Source organism: Plectropomus leopardus, chromosome 4 (assembly GCF_008729295.1).
Source record: "Plectropomus leopardus isolate mb chromosome 4, YSFRI_Pleo_2.0, whole genome shotgun sequence".
NCBI classification, from domain to species: Eukaryota; Metazoa; Chordata; class Actinopteri; order Perciformes; family Serranidae; genus Plectropomus; species Plectropomus leopardus.
In genome coordinates this window covers 35,824,918-35,839,730 of record NC_056466.1, presented here as the reverse complement: position 1 = coordinate 35,839,730, position 14,813 = coordinate 35,824,918, and positions in this window count along the sequence as shown.

Sequence of the window (14,813 nt, the reverse complement as noted above, 5' to 3'; positions counted from 1 at the left end):
CATACTGTGATGCCCCTGGGACATGTGTCAGTTCCTGAGTGGCCTGCCTGTGCTCTCTCTTTCAGGTTCTCCCTTCCTGACTGGCTCCTCCCACCTCATTGTTGGGATTCACTTCATCTGCCACAACTCTATATAAGCTTGTCAGTTCCAAGATGGCTCTCTTCCTCCCTCATGGAAGGTGCCTCTCAGCAGTGTTGGGCAAGTTACTTCAAAAATGTTATGCATTATTTATTACTTGTTACTGTCATGTTAAAGTAATAGGTTACATTATAATATTACTGTTTTTGAATTTAAGGCATTACACTACTATTGCATTACTTTTAAGTTACTTTCACCAAAATAACCGGAAATATGAATTTTGCATTCTAAATATACAGGATTGCGTTCATGGCAGCTCATTTCACATCCAGTGGGAGGTGATGTGGTATAACATAACGACTGAGTTAGGCTTAAGGCTAACGAAAGTTATGGCTCATGGCGCAATATTGTGATAGAGATACTTTAACTTAAGGCATATTCATATTGAAATCATCGAGCTAGAGCCTACTACTGTATAGTGTAACCTAACACCTAAAGACATGACAAGATACACAACCCTTTTTACATTTGTATCCCTTTATTCTCTTTAATGCAAGTGCACAGCATAATGAAACATAGTTTATGCTTTATCAAAAATCAAAAAAGATTAGTCCTTTTGCCTCGGGAGATACAATAAAACCGGCCTGAGGGGAAAAAAACACAGGCCAAACAAAGTAACCTTTTAGATCACTTACAGCCAGACTATTAGCTATATGGGGTTACCCAGCCACATTTCAAGGTGACAAAAAATGGAACTGAAGTGCTTCAAATGAAATTAAAGTGCTTAGGCCTACTGGCCCTCATAGGAAACACTTCAATCAATTCAGTCAGACTTCAAACAATAAATTAATCTTTTTTCCTCTCAACAGGAAAAAAGGATATAAAAAAAGTCCAAACAGAAGACCCATTACTAACAAATATACAAACAGAGGTAGCATGCAGCCTAACAAGGCTGGTAAACTGAACCGACTTAAAGCCTGCTTAAGGTTCTGGGGTACTAACCTATTCCACCACCTACTTAACAGAAATATCTGTTGAAGGGAGAAATGGACGTAGAGAAATCAAGGCTAAACAGAAAATCTCTTACAAATATGGAAATGTGAACAATGTAGCTGATAGCTAGACCTATGCCTATTGGCTATGGTGGGATAGCCACATTTTCCAAGATTACAAATAACAATTGAAGTGCTTTAAATAAAATTAAAGTGCTTAGGCGTATTGGCATTCATAGGAAACACAGCGCAATCATTTCAGTCAGACTTCAGACAAAAAAAGTAAGCTTGGCTATACAAAAAATGGAAATAAAAAGTCTAAACAGAAGACCTGTTACTGCCGAATATCCAAACAGAGGTAGCATGCAGCCAAACAAGGCTGGTAAAATTTACTTATATAGCCTGCTTAAAGTTGATAGGGAGCTAACCTATTCCAACTTCACTGAAATATCTGTTGAAGCACATCAGGAGAAGACGCTGAAAGCATCCATCACCAAGACGGTTACGTGTTGGAGTGAGCACCACACTACCGAGACTGAAAAGTCTTTCTGCTGGTGCGCTGGATGTTGTTGGTGCATTATGAAGGAGTGCAATTTTTTTTAATTCTTGGAAACAGATGGAGGCTTTCCATCACAGGGGCAGAATTAAGGTAAGATGTTACCTTTGTTTCACTGACATCAGTCGAGACACTGACCTGTCCATCAAAGGAGAAAAAGTCCTCCTCGCTTGGAGCGACAGCAGCTGGTTGAGGGGCATCAGGCATCAGGGCTGCAGGCTCCTCCATTGGTAGGGAGCGGCACTCCGTTGTAAGGATGAAAGTGATGTGGTCTCTTCTGGTTTCTGCTTTTACCCAGCGCAGCTTAAACTTGGGCAGTGAGACGGAAGCCAGTAGCGCAGCCTTGGAATCAATTGTAGCAGCAAATCGAGTTTTGAATGCTCCCACAATAACTTCAGGGAACCCAGTGGTCATTGGTGATAGACCATTTTTCATTGCTACGGTTTTGGCCATTAGAACCTCTAGTGTTGGTTGAAGCGTCCAATAAAAACAAGTGTCCTCATCCTGCAAGATGTCCAGTGCGACTGCAAAAGGCTTCATAATTGCACAGTATTCCTTATAAAACTGGTATTTCATTCATACATTTCGTCTGAAACTGTGTACAGAGATTTTATGTCAGTGAGGGGCATTTCTGAAATTCGTACATAGGCATCATAGAATGAGTTACACCGTGTTATTATGGGGACAATCAACTTTTTTTCACTAACCTCTTCCAGGCAATCTGATACAAGTGTGGAGCGGCTTGACTTGTCCACAGCGCTGAACATTTGGCTATAGCACTATGGTGCACCGCTTGGTTGCCAGCCATTTCTCAACCTCATTGTTTGTAATCAGATTAAGTGTGTGGGCTGCGCATCTATGGTGGGGAGGCAGTACACGTAGCCCAGCCTAGGCATCTTCATCTTTAGCAGTAAGCAGCACACTGTGAAGGTCTGTAAACTCCACTTCTCCTTCACCCTCCTCTTCTTCCTCCTCTTCGGACTCGACATACTGATACTCCTTGAAACAATTCACAAAGCTACTTCTGTTATCAGTGACACGTGCAGTAACTTTGTCGCGAATAAGGCCATATTCCGAGAAAATGTCATCGATCTCAGTGGTAGTTTTATCAAGTGTATGGCGAGCCCGTTTCAAAGTTTCACCATCGATCCAGTGCACAGTCACACCGAGGTAGCTTTGGTTATGTGCACTCCAAATATCAGCGGTGGTGGACATGTGGTGCTGTGCTTCAATGGTCTTTTTAAGTTCTTTTGCCATGATAGCGTCTTTTGTGAAGGTCTTTCTGTTTGGCAATACATGCTGAAAATATAAGAAAATAGAGATTCAAGATTCAAGATTCAAAGTGTTTATTGTCATATGCACAGTATGGAAACATGTTTCCCTGTACAATGAAATTCTTACTTTGCTGTCCACAGAATGCCTAAAAAATGTTTAGCAAATATAAAAGAAATATGAAATAGAAATTTAAAAATTTACAATAGAAGAAATTTAGAAATTTACAATAGAAGTAGAAAGAACAGTGCAAATAAAATAGTCAGATATCAAACTCAAGTATTTACTAATTGAATGTAAAATAAGGTATATAGTCAGTAGAATTACTGTCATTACAGTACAAGAACCACATCTTGACAAATATATGTAAACATGAGTTAGGTGGTCACTGGTCAGTAACTTTACTCTCATAACAGTGCAAAGGTGGGTAGAGTAGCCAAAAATTGTAGTCAAGTAAGAGTACTGTTACTTTAGAATAATATGACTCAAGCAAAAGTAAATAGTAGTCATCCAAGTAATTTCTTGAGTAAGAGTAAGAAAGTATTTTGTGAAAAAAACTACTCAAGTGCTGAGTAACTGATGAGTAATTTGTGATTTATTTATTTTTAATAATCAGGGCATGAATGTCAAATAGACAAAAAGCTAAAATAGGAATGTGCAAATTCAGATATTGCCCAATATCACTTTAACTTAAACAATAATCAATAATATCTTTATAAAATAACATAAATTAAGGCAAATTCACTCGAGGAACAGCACATTAAGCTCAGCAGGCAGAGATTACATAGAAAAACATGAACTGAAATCAGCTGAGATGCCAACAGCTTTAGGCAGACACAGATGACAGCGCATGACATAACTGTTCTGCTTTTTGGTCTGTGAGGTAAAACAGATTGAATGTGAGGCTGGAGGTGTTTCGCCTCTGAATCACACGCTGTTGATTCCTCCATTGTTTCTGCCATGCTTAGCGTCACTTTGCTTCTGTGCGGTGCTGCAGAGATTTTGTGTGCGGTAATGTGACTGCCTGGCTCCATTTGATTGATGAAACGGGACTAAAACATTGCTAGTAGACAGGGCCGTGCAGAGACCTTTGAAGGGGCAGGTGCTCAAAGTTTAAACGGGGCACATGGAGCACGTATTTGAAGCACCATAGAGAAACATACCTTACAGTATAGCTGGTTAAATGGTAGCAACCTATATTCGTAAAGAATGTAACATGGACTCAACATACATCACTGTCCACACCTCATATTATAGTGTACTGATATGTTTAAACAAGAGGTTGAGAAAATCACAATTCAAATTCTTCTAATTATTACTATTGTTATTATTGTATATGTAGGCTACATTGCATAGTTTTACTGAAATAACATACAGTATAGCCTATGCCTCATTGCCTCTACAAACACAGGAAAACCACTGCAACTGACAGTAAAATTATACATCTCTCTAATGCACTCGGCCAAAGACAAAAGAAACATATAGAAACAAAAAGAAGCCTGACTCAGCATGTGTCATTAACTCGGCTATCATTCATGAGAGGTGAGTGTGTGCAGACTCAGTTGCACACACTCACTTGCTCATGCTCACTTTACTTCGTCAGTCATCTTTCAATGAAAGAATACACCAGATGTGCACAAACAAATATCGTTGCACAGCCTACTCACTGGAGTCATTGGGCTATCAGCTGTTAAATAATTAGCAGCGCGAAGGAACAGGGCTCCACTGGGCACGTCTGGGCGGTGAGTGACGAAGTGTGGGCACGTTTACATGGATCACGTGACTGACCGAGGGCAACCACATACACACACACATACTCGAAAAAAGGCCACTTTGGGCATCGAGAGGAAAAGGGGCAGGGGCCCCCCCCCCCCCCCCCCCCCCCCCCTCTGCACGTGCCAGCTAGTAGATATGTTCGATTGGTCAGACACAGGCATATGACAGCGCCCTGGCAGAAGTCTCTCTGACAAACCAAAATAAATAGATTGTGCACTGAATATCAGATGGTTAAGATAAAAGAAGCGAACGTGTTACTACCCACCTCTGCATGTCCCGCGCAGTTGACTAATCACTCCTCGACCCCCCACGCACACACACATTGGCAGAGTTGCCCCCTCCTAATTTTTTCAACATGAAATTAAAAGAAAGTCAGCAAATTTGCAGGTCGCACACCGAGTTTTGTATGCTTAATCTGGATACAGACTGACGTGATAGCGATTGACGTTATGTTGCTGTTCTGGTGGCTATTTTTACAGTATAATAGCTAATATAGCCCAGTAGTAACCTGTTGAGGCAATGATATCTTACCTTGTCAATGCTACCCTGGACGGGCATCTTGCTCACAAGTCGTCTAAAAGACAGAGAATCCACAGTTTAAAGTGGCAGTATATCTTCCACCACATACTCTGCCACCAGTCTCCTCACTTCTCAAGGTTCAAGCATCGCAGGACGAGAGAATGTTAGTTTTAGCTGCTTAATTTTTTTTTTCCGCTCTCATCCTCGGTTTGCTTTATTTGGTTATCAGTTCAATGTTAGAGTGGCGCCGCTCTAGATGTTTCACTAGATTACTAGTGCTATTGCGCGAGGTAGATAGATCTTTTGGTTTCAGACACAAACTGCACTTAACTATAATGTTTTTTTCATTTTTGTCTCTGACAAACTGAAAATAATGAGCATATGCCCATCTCTCGAATGAAGAGTCCAACTTCTCTGCTGCTCCAGTCATCTTCTCCTCAGTAGTTTTCTAGAACTAACAGGAATTAAAACATTTGCACAGATTTTTTCCTCCTCTGCTAATCTTGTGGTGTTGGTGAATCTGTATAAAAACAACACACCACTTAATTTCGGGTTTAAAATGCATTGTAACACACAAGTAAAATATTACCAATTTTTTTGTAATGCCTTTACATTACAACATTACAGCAAAAAGTAATGTCTTACTCCCAACACTGCCTGCATTACTCCTGCCTGCATTACTTTTGTAACACATTACTCCCAACACTGCCTCTCAGGCACCCAAAATGGTTTGTTTGGTTTGCTTGTTTAGCCCTTTGTTTCCTTATGGTTTGAGTTAGCACCCACACACTTCATGCACCCAAAACCCAACCTCACCACTGATTACAGACCTACACTTTAGTGTGCTTTTTGTTGTGTTACCTTTAATGAGATAATTGTTAATTTAAATGATTACTATGTGGTCCTCCCTTCCTTGTTATGCTCTTGAATGAGCTGAGCATAACAATACACTTAAATATTTACACACACACACTAACAGACATACAAAAAAATACACACATATATCCATATACATATACATGTATGTCCCACCGAATTTACACATTTGCACACACACACACATATTCATATATATTAAATATAACATGCATATGTACATATGTGTATCCACCTGCACACAACCAAACACACAATATACAGTTTATAAACAGTAATTCAGGTTGTACTTACAAGGCAGAAGTCATAGTCAGCCATGACTGTCAAAAAGAATGAGAATGAATGGAGTAGCAGCACATCCTACCATAACAAATCACCAAAGGATCAAGACAAATCCTACAGGATCTGAGATAAATTTACAACATCTGCAACGAGGTTTACATGTTTAACTGATGTTAGCATGTAGCTTCCTGTAGCATGTAGGCTATAATATAAAGAAATGGGTCCCAAACTGACGAGAATTTGTAGCCAAAGTAGAAAAACTCTTGGTGTGTCTCTTGGTGTAACAGTTTAAAACATATGTTTACATTTTTATTTGGCCACATTTAATATCTTCGCATTGTCATATTACATATATAACATTAAATGAGGAAAAGCATAAAGGGTCCCCTCTAAGGATTGTTTTCAACTTTAACAGCACCAAACACATGTTTAAGCCCACCCAAGAAAGGTAACCCATACCTAATGAATTTAATCTGCACCAGAGGTTGAATCTGACAGTTTAAAAGTCTGCTCCTTGTATTGTGTTTTGTGTTTTGGGTTACGGACAACGAAATGAATGAATGAATGTTTTGTGCTTTTTGTTATTGTTTTTTCATGACTATGGGTAAAACATGTAGGGCCAAATACTATAAACTTCATGAGGCAAGATGTATATGTTTTTTTGCTCAAAAAAGTACAGTGGTAAAGTGACGCATAATAAATTATGTCTATAGCTCACTACATGACAAAAAAAGATGTTTGTAAAGATATGTCACATTATTGTAGGCTACACTCTTAATCAGGTTTTGTCTGTGATTTTTGTCTTGCGGCCATCTGTTTTGCAATACAACAATGCAGAACTACAGGAAGCAGGAACACATTTGAAGGCAGCTTCTCAGGAACTTCCTCTAAAATGTTCTTTATTATTATTCATTAAAGTGATACCAGAAATCACAGGGGTCAGAAATTAGCATGTGGTCAGATAAGCTATGTTCCTTCAGTGGTTTCACTATAGGTCTGACAGGTTCTTATAAATGTTGTGATGTGTACAGACCAGTTAACTAATTTATAATTAAAACCATTTAAAATTAACATAAAGCAATTTTTTACCATGAGTTTATTAAGAATGCTGACAAGATTGCTGCACTTATAATCCATAGGGATCACATTTATGAAAGATGAGAAAAGCAAGAAAACTTAGGATGGGAGCCTCAGATGTAACTAATTTATCCTCCAGTCACGGCAAGAAGATTTTTTTCTTTGCATAGTGATTTTGGACTCATAGTTAAATCAGTCAAACAGCAAATCTCACTCTTCTCCAGAGGGCCAGTGAATGCCTGATAACATGTCAAGCCTGTATGTTCAGCCTGTTATCATTCCTAACTCAAAAGATAGCGCTGCTTTGACAGTGCTTTGGCATATGTCTGCGATGCTAAAAGGCACTTTTTGTGTGTGCATGACACTGTACTGGACAGCATTGCGATGTTATTGAACTCCGGTGAATCGGCAGGCAGCACCTGCCACGTCCCCATGATACACCACTGGATGGCATCAGGTTGAAACAAAGTAATATAAGGAGCGCAAGGGTGCCTATAGGGCAGCTGTGGAGAGACGTGGTGGAGGGGACTGACAAACCAGTTCTGTCTGGCCACGCTCTCATTTGATGCCATTCAGTGTTGTATTATGCGGGCGAGCAATATGGCTTTTGGTGACAGGATCTTACGCCGAAAGCACAACAAAAGTGGCAGTATTGACAATTTCAAAATGAAAACAGGCTTCTTTACAGAGCATTACACAGTCAGGCTTCCGCTTATGTTGCCTAATCACATCACCTGTATTCTTCTGCTCGCGCGCCCAGGTCAAATACACCACATTTCCTGTCTGTCCCTCACACCCATCTTTAGACATGTGGTAATCAAGCTTTTGAAGCCATAGAGCCTAAATTTTGGAATGCTCTGTCTGCACCATTACAGTCAGCTGACCCTTGTTTCTTTTTGGCTAAAGACACACCCTGTTTAGACAGGCATTTGGGTAGCTCTCATTTTTGTATGTTGTATATTACCCTTGTAATGCACTTTTTGACCTTTTTTGTGAAAATACTATATTAATACAAAATTTTACTTACTAAGTTCTTGCAAAGAAAAATTTCACTAGCAAGGACCACACATCAATCGGAATTAATTTTAACAATTTATTGACGTGAATGTAGATTTGGTATAAACATTGATGTTGGATTATTGGAATGGATGGTTGAGTGCGGTGTGGGGAAGCTTCGGTGGGAATCCGCCGTGGCTCCCGGGCACGACAGATCCCCTAGGACCCTACGGACAGAAGGAGGAAAAGGAAAGAGATTGAGGGAGGGAGGGAGGGGTGCAGAATAACGAGAACGAAAGGGGGAGATCGGGTTAGGAGGGTATTTAAGCCGGAAGAGGCGCGGTTGAGGTGCGGTAGAGGTGTGGTCCTGCTCCTGAAACTCTGCTATAAGCTTCACTTCACTAGCAAGGACCACACATCAATCGGAATTAATTTTAACAATTTATTGACGTGAATGTAGATTTGGTATAAACATTGATGTTGGATTATTGGAATGGATGGTTGAGTGCGGTGTGGGGAAGCTTCGGTGGGAATCCGCCGTGGCTCCCGGGCACGACAGATCCCCAAAGCGTGCATTATATGAGAGAGGAAAAAGCCGATTTGAGATCTCTTAGGTCGGAACGGACGTAACGGTGATAAGCTTGGGAGGACCATCTGCCCATGATCTGAATAAAGTGTTCCGGTATACCGCTGCGGGAAGCCGAGGTGGCAGCTCCGATTCTGAAAGAATGTCTGGAGTAATTCATGGGAGAGATGCCTGACAATGACGGGACCTGACGGAAGTGTTGGTGGAACCAGAAGCCGGTAACCACTTGGCCGGATTCAGATGCAAACAGAGGGTCATCTTGGGATTTGCTTTGTGATGTCCGGAAATGTAAATAATTGGAGAGAATAAGGAAGGCGTTTAGAACTGATTGAATGTAGTAGAAGTAGAAGACGGGAGTGGGTTGGCTAGATTAGTTGGTTTTGGTTCTTTTTAAAAATAACTATGGTGTCGTTAGAGAAAAAAGGTCTGAGAGGCAGGCGTGCCGACGTGGATCGCATCGAAGGGTCGAAGCAGTGAAATTCTGAGCATCTGAGGAAACGGAAGAAGGCGAGAATGAACATTGCCTCTTGAGTTTGGTTGACGTGAGGTATGCTATATCTGGAGCGGATGGTGTGGATACAGCGTGACAGCAGATCCGTGGTTAATGGGAGTCTACGAGGATTTTGGGCTGGTTCTTAGCGTGAGAGGCCTCTGAGTAGTGAGGTGATCTGGGGATGACCATGAGCTGGCCATGACTACCGGTTAGGAGTTTAGAGATGAACGAAATGCCGCTGAGGTAGACTTTGATTGTCTGGGTTTTAATTTCCCAAGACAGAATGGCCGTGGGTGATGAAGCAGGTTAAGGTGATGAGATCAAATGAAGGAAAAGTGATGTTATGCATGTCGTGAAAGTTGTGGAAACAATTCCAAGCCGACCGGTATGGAGAGAGAGTTGCATGGGGACGGGCTATTGATGATGGTGTTCTGAGATTCCAGATCAGGGGCATGAAAGCTGGGTTTAGATGTTGAAAGACAAGGTCGAATATGGGGAACCGGAGTCGGGTGTGCGTCTACATGAGGAGCCAAGCTTCTGAACTTCTTTATTTATGATGTCAAACTACTGCGAGATTGTCTGAGTAGATGAGGACAGATAGGCGACTCCATTCACGGCCCCATAACGTGGTGGCGACGATGACGGGGTAGATCTCAAAGAGAGCAGATAAAGTGACCTGGCAGTCTCCTTCCAACTCTTGGGGCCATTTGCCTACGAACCAACTTTCATCGTAAAAAAACCCCCAAACCGGCAGACGGAGCCGCGTCATCGAAAAAGTTGACGTCCTGAGGATGAGACAGGTGATCGTCATAAAAGAAGAAATCGTTCCAATCGCCGAGCAGACGGAGCCAGAACCAGAGCTCGGCGCGGCTGGGCGCAACGAGAGAGATGGAGGCCATGAGCGACGGGACGGAAGAAGCGACAGGCAACGGATGAGAAAGGAAGCGCCCCCCGGGGAACAATGCGGATGCAGGCTTCGAGGGTAAGCAGTAGAGGGCACTGACAGCCCGGTGGTGCAAAAGTCCCAAAGAGAGTGAACCGTTGCAGTAGCCGATGTCGTACGTCTGGGGCCCCCCGACATCTCGGCGCCAGATGCCCCAAGGAGAGCGAACTGTCGAAGTCACTGGACGTAGAACTGGGGGCAGCAGCACCCCGGTGCCAGATGCCCCAGCGAGAGTTAGTTAAGTGGTACGGTTGCCAGGCGTGCACGGCCGGGGGCGATGGCATCCCAATGCCAGACTCCCCAGCAAAAGCGAACTGCTGCAGGCGTCGATGTTAAGCAGTAGAGGGCACCGGCAGCCAGGTGCCAGATGCCTCAAGAAGAGTGAAACGGCGCAGTAGGAGAGATCATACGGCGGGGCACAGCATCTCGGTGCCAGAAGCTCCAACGAGAGCGAACTGTCGAAGTCACTGTGAACGTACGACTGGGGGCAGCGGCACCCCGGTGCCAGATGCCCCAGCGAGAGCGAAGTGGTTTGGTTGCCGAGCGTGCACAGCCGGGGGCAATAGTATCCCAATGCCAGACTCCCCAGCAAAAGCGAACCGCTGCAGGCATCAATGTTAAGCAATGGAGGGCACTGGCAGCCTGGTGCCAGATGCCTCAAGAAGAGGGAAATGGTGCAGTGAGCGAGGTCGTACGGCCAGGGACGCGGCATCTCGGTGCCAGAAGCTCCAACGCGAGCGCGAACTGTCAAAGTCACTGTGAACGTACAACTGGGGGCAGCGGCACCCCGGTGCCAGAAGCCCCAGCGAGAGCAAAGTGGATTGGTTGCCAGGCGTGCACAGCTGGGGGCAATGGCATCCCAAAGCCAGACTCCCAAGCAAAAGCGAACCGCTGCAGGCGTCGATGTTAAGCAGTAGAGGGCACTGGCAGCCTGGTGCCAGATGCCTCAAGAAGAAACAAACGGCGCAGAAGGCGAGGTCATACGGCCGGGGGCACGGCCTCTCTGTGCCAGAAGCTCCAACAAGAGCGAACTGTCGAAGTCACTGTGAACGTCGACTGGGGGCAGCGGCACCCCGGTGCCAGATGCCCCAGCGAGAGTGAAGTGGTTTGGTTGCCGAGCGTGCACAGCTGGGGGCAATGGTATCCCAATGCCAGACTCCCCAGCAAAAGCGAACTGCTGCACCGGCAGCCCGGTGCCAGATGCCTCAAGAAGAGAGAAAAGGTGCAGTAGGGCGAGGTCGGACGGCCAGGGGCACGGCCCCTCGGTGCCAGGAGCTCCAACAAGAGCGAACCGTCGAAGTCACTGTGGATGTACGACTGGGGGCAGCGGCACCCCGGTGCCAGATGCCCCAGCGAGAGAGCGAAGTGGTGTGGTTGCCGAGCGTGCACAGCCGGGGCCATGGCATCCCAAAGCCAGACTTCCCAGCAAAAGTGAACTGCTGCAGGCGTCGATGTCAAGCAGTAGAGGGCACTGGTAGCCCGGTACCAGATGCCTCAAGAAGAGAGAAATGGCGCAGCAGGTGAGGTCGTACGGCCGGGGGCATGGCATCTGGTGCCAGAACCTCCAACGAGAGCGAACTGTCGAAGTCACTGTGAACGTACAACTGGGGGCAGCGGCACCCCGGTGCCAGATGCCCCAGCGAGAGCGAAGTGGTGCGGCTGCCGAGCATGTACGGCTGGGGGCAATGGCATCCCAATGCCAGAATCCCCAGCAAAGCGAACCGCTGCAGGCATCGATGTTAAGCAGTAGAGGGCACTGGCGGCCCGGTGCCAGTGCCCTCTACTACAGGGCCAGCATCACGGTGCCAGATGAGCCAAACACGAGTGGGCCACTCAAATGGAGGTGGGAGAGCGGTCGAGGGTGCGGGCATCCTGGTGCCGAGGTTGCAGGGTGATGCGAGCTGGGGGAGTGACCCCGGGCAAACCTGACCACCGTGGCTGACGGGACCTAGGAGAAATGGCCGCCGGAGACGTGGTGCAGTCAAGAATCTGGGTACGAAGATCGGAGGGAACCGGAGATGGACAAGAGACGAAAGCGCCAGGAGGGCGGAAGGGAGGATCGGCCGTGGCCAGGGTGAAAGTAGCCAAAGGCCGCCGTGACGAAAAATGATCGGAAAGGAGACCAGAACCGTGGACGAAACGACATGGTGCACAGGATGAGAGGGAAAATTCGGTGGCAGCCTGGTGCCAACAACCCCGGCCCACACGGGTTGGGAGGCGTAGGCAGGAGTCTCAACCAAGGCCGGCTGCTGCGGGTCGTGCGGATGCACGGTGAGGGGCACTGACAACCCGGTGCCAGATGCCCCAGCGAGAGCGAACTGGTGCAGTGGCTGGAATTGCACGGCTGGGGGCGCCGACAACCCAACAGACCAGGAAGCTGTGGGTGTACGACTGGCGACAACAGCATCCCGGTGCAGGGTGCCCCAGCGAGAGCGAAGTGGTGCGATTGTCGAGCATACGTGGCCGAGGGCACCGATACCCTGGTGCCAGAAATTCCATCAAGAAACAAATGCCGCAATTGCTGAGGTTGAGCAGTAGAGGGCACCGGCAGCCCGGTGCCAGGTGCCCCAAGGGGACAGATCTGCTGTGGATGGCCAGGAAGAGCAGGAAGTGGCGCTGGCATCCCGGTGCCAGGCGGTCCAACATGAGTGGGCTGCTCAAATTGAGGAGGGAGAACAGTCAAGGCAACACAGCGTCGAGAATCCCAGGTCAGGTGAGCTGGCGGGAGTGGGAGGGCGCCACGACACATCAGACGCCTCAGGCAAACCTGACCTCCGCAGCCAGTGGGACCGAGGCAAAGCGACTTTTTTTTTTTTTTTTTTTTTTTTGGGAGTTTTTCCTTGGGTGATGTGAGGGTCTAAGGGCCGAGGGATGTTGTAAACTGTACAGCCCACTGAGGCGAACCATGTTTTGTGATAATGGGCTCAACGAATAAAATTGACTTGACTAGACTTGACTCGAGATGCCCGTGGCAGCATGTCCCCACTTCCTATTCAGCACGGCCGCCGCCGAAGTGGTTGAAGACGAACCGGCCCTTTAACAGAGGTGCTGACGTCATGGCGCACGACGGGAGCCGCCGCGATGACGTCACCCGGAAGAGCGCCGATGCTGACAGAGCAGCGCTCGGATGTCAGGATGTCAATAAGCTTGTTGTCAGTTCTGCCAAACGTTATTCCCCGTCTGCAAAGAAGGCGGCTGGCAATCGGGAGACCTCGCTGGAGCGTGGTGACTCCGCGCTCCACACGGCGCTCCAGCGCTCGCCGTCTCCATCTGGCCGCCGAGCCGGCAGAGTCGAGACAACGGCGGGAAGCCGCCACCATCCTCCGCTGCGATGGAGTAGGAGAACCGCAGCGGCGCAGGGCTGCACGGGGGCGACCGCGTCCTCGTCTTTCCGCTGAGGGTGGCGGACCAGGAGATGCAGAGGAACCATCGGCCGAGCCGTACATCTGGATGGTGAGCAGAGAGGAGCCGGGTGGAACATGGACCATGGAGGCAACCGAGGGGCCGGCGGCCGGTTGCGCTGCCGAAGTCGGTGTCTCCGGCACGGATGCGGCAGAGAAGTTGTCGGCGTCGGACCCTGAGGACGCCTGCACGGCCAGATGGAGACAGCGAGGGCCATCGTCACGGCTTCGACCGAAGGTTATCATCCGATGGGGACAGAGAGACAGAATCCATAATAGGGGCGAGTGAGCGAACCGCAGCCGACTGAGAGCGAAACGCTACGTGGTGTGTCGGTACGCGCTGTGCAGAATAACGAGAACGAAAGGGGGAGATCGGGTTAGGAGGGTATTTAAGCCGGAAGAGGCGCGGTTGAGGTGCGGTAGAGGTGTGGTCCTGCTCCTGAAACTCTGCTATAAGCTTCACTAATGGGCGTGGCATAGCACAATATAGACTGTAAAACTGAAATTGTTTGTCCAATCATTACAAAACTTGTAGCATATGTCAAATGATAGGGAGTGCAGTAACATCAGCAATAAAAAAATTATTTTAAAAAAATTGACAGGCCCCCTAAACTTTAGGTCAAATTTGTACCAGAGTTTGTGTCGATCATTATTGAACAAAGCTTTTTTGAAGACATTTAAGTCCAATTAAGTTTAAAAGGGGGCTGTGGCTCAGCATATAAATAGACCTATACTTTTAGGCCAGTCATCACAAATTTGCAGTATATGTCCACTAAGTATCCAGAAAATACCCTGAAATTTTTATTAAAATTGACCACTAGGGGATGCAGGAAATGCATAAAAGGGCGTGGCAAACTCAAACCAGGCTAATATTTAGAAATTGTTTGTCCAATCATGACAAAATTCTCAAGATACATTTAATAACAATGTTGGACCCAACATGTCAAATAATTTAAAATCACTCAA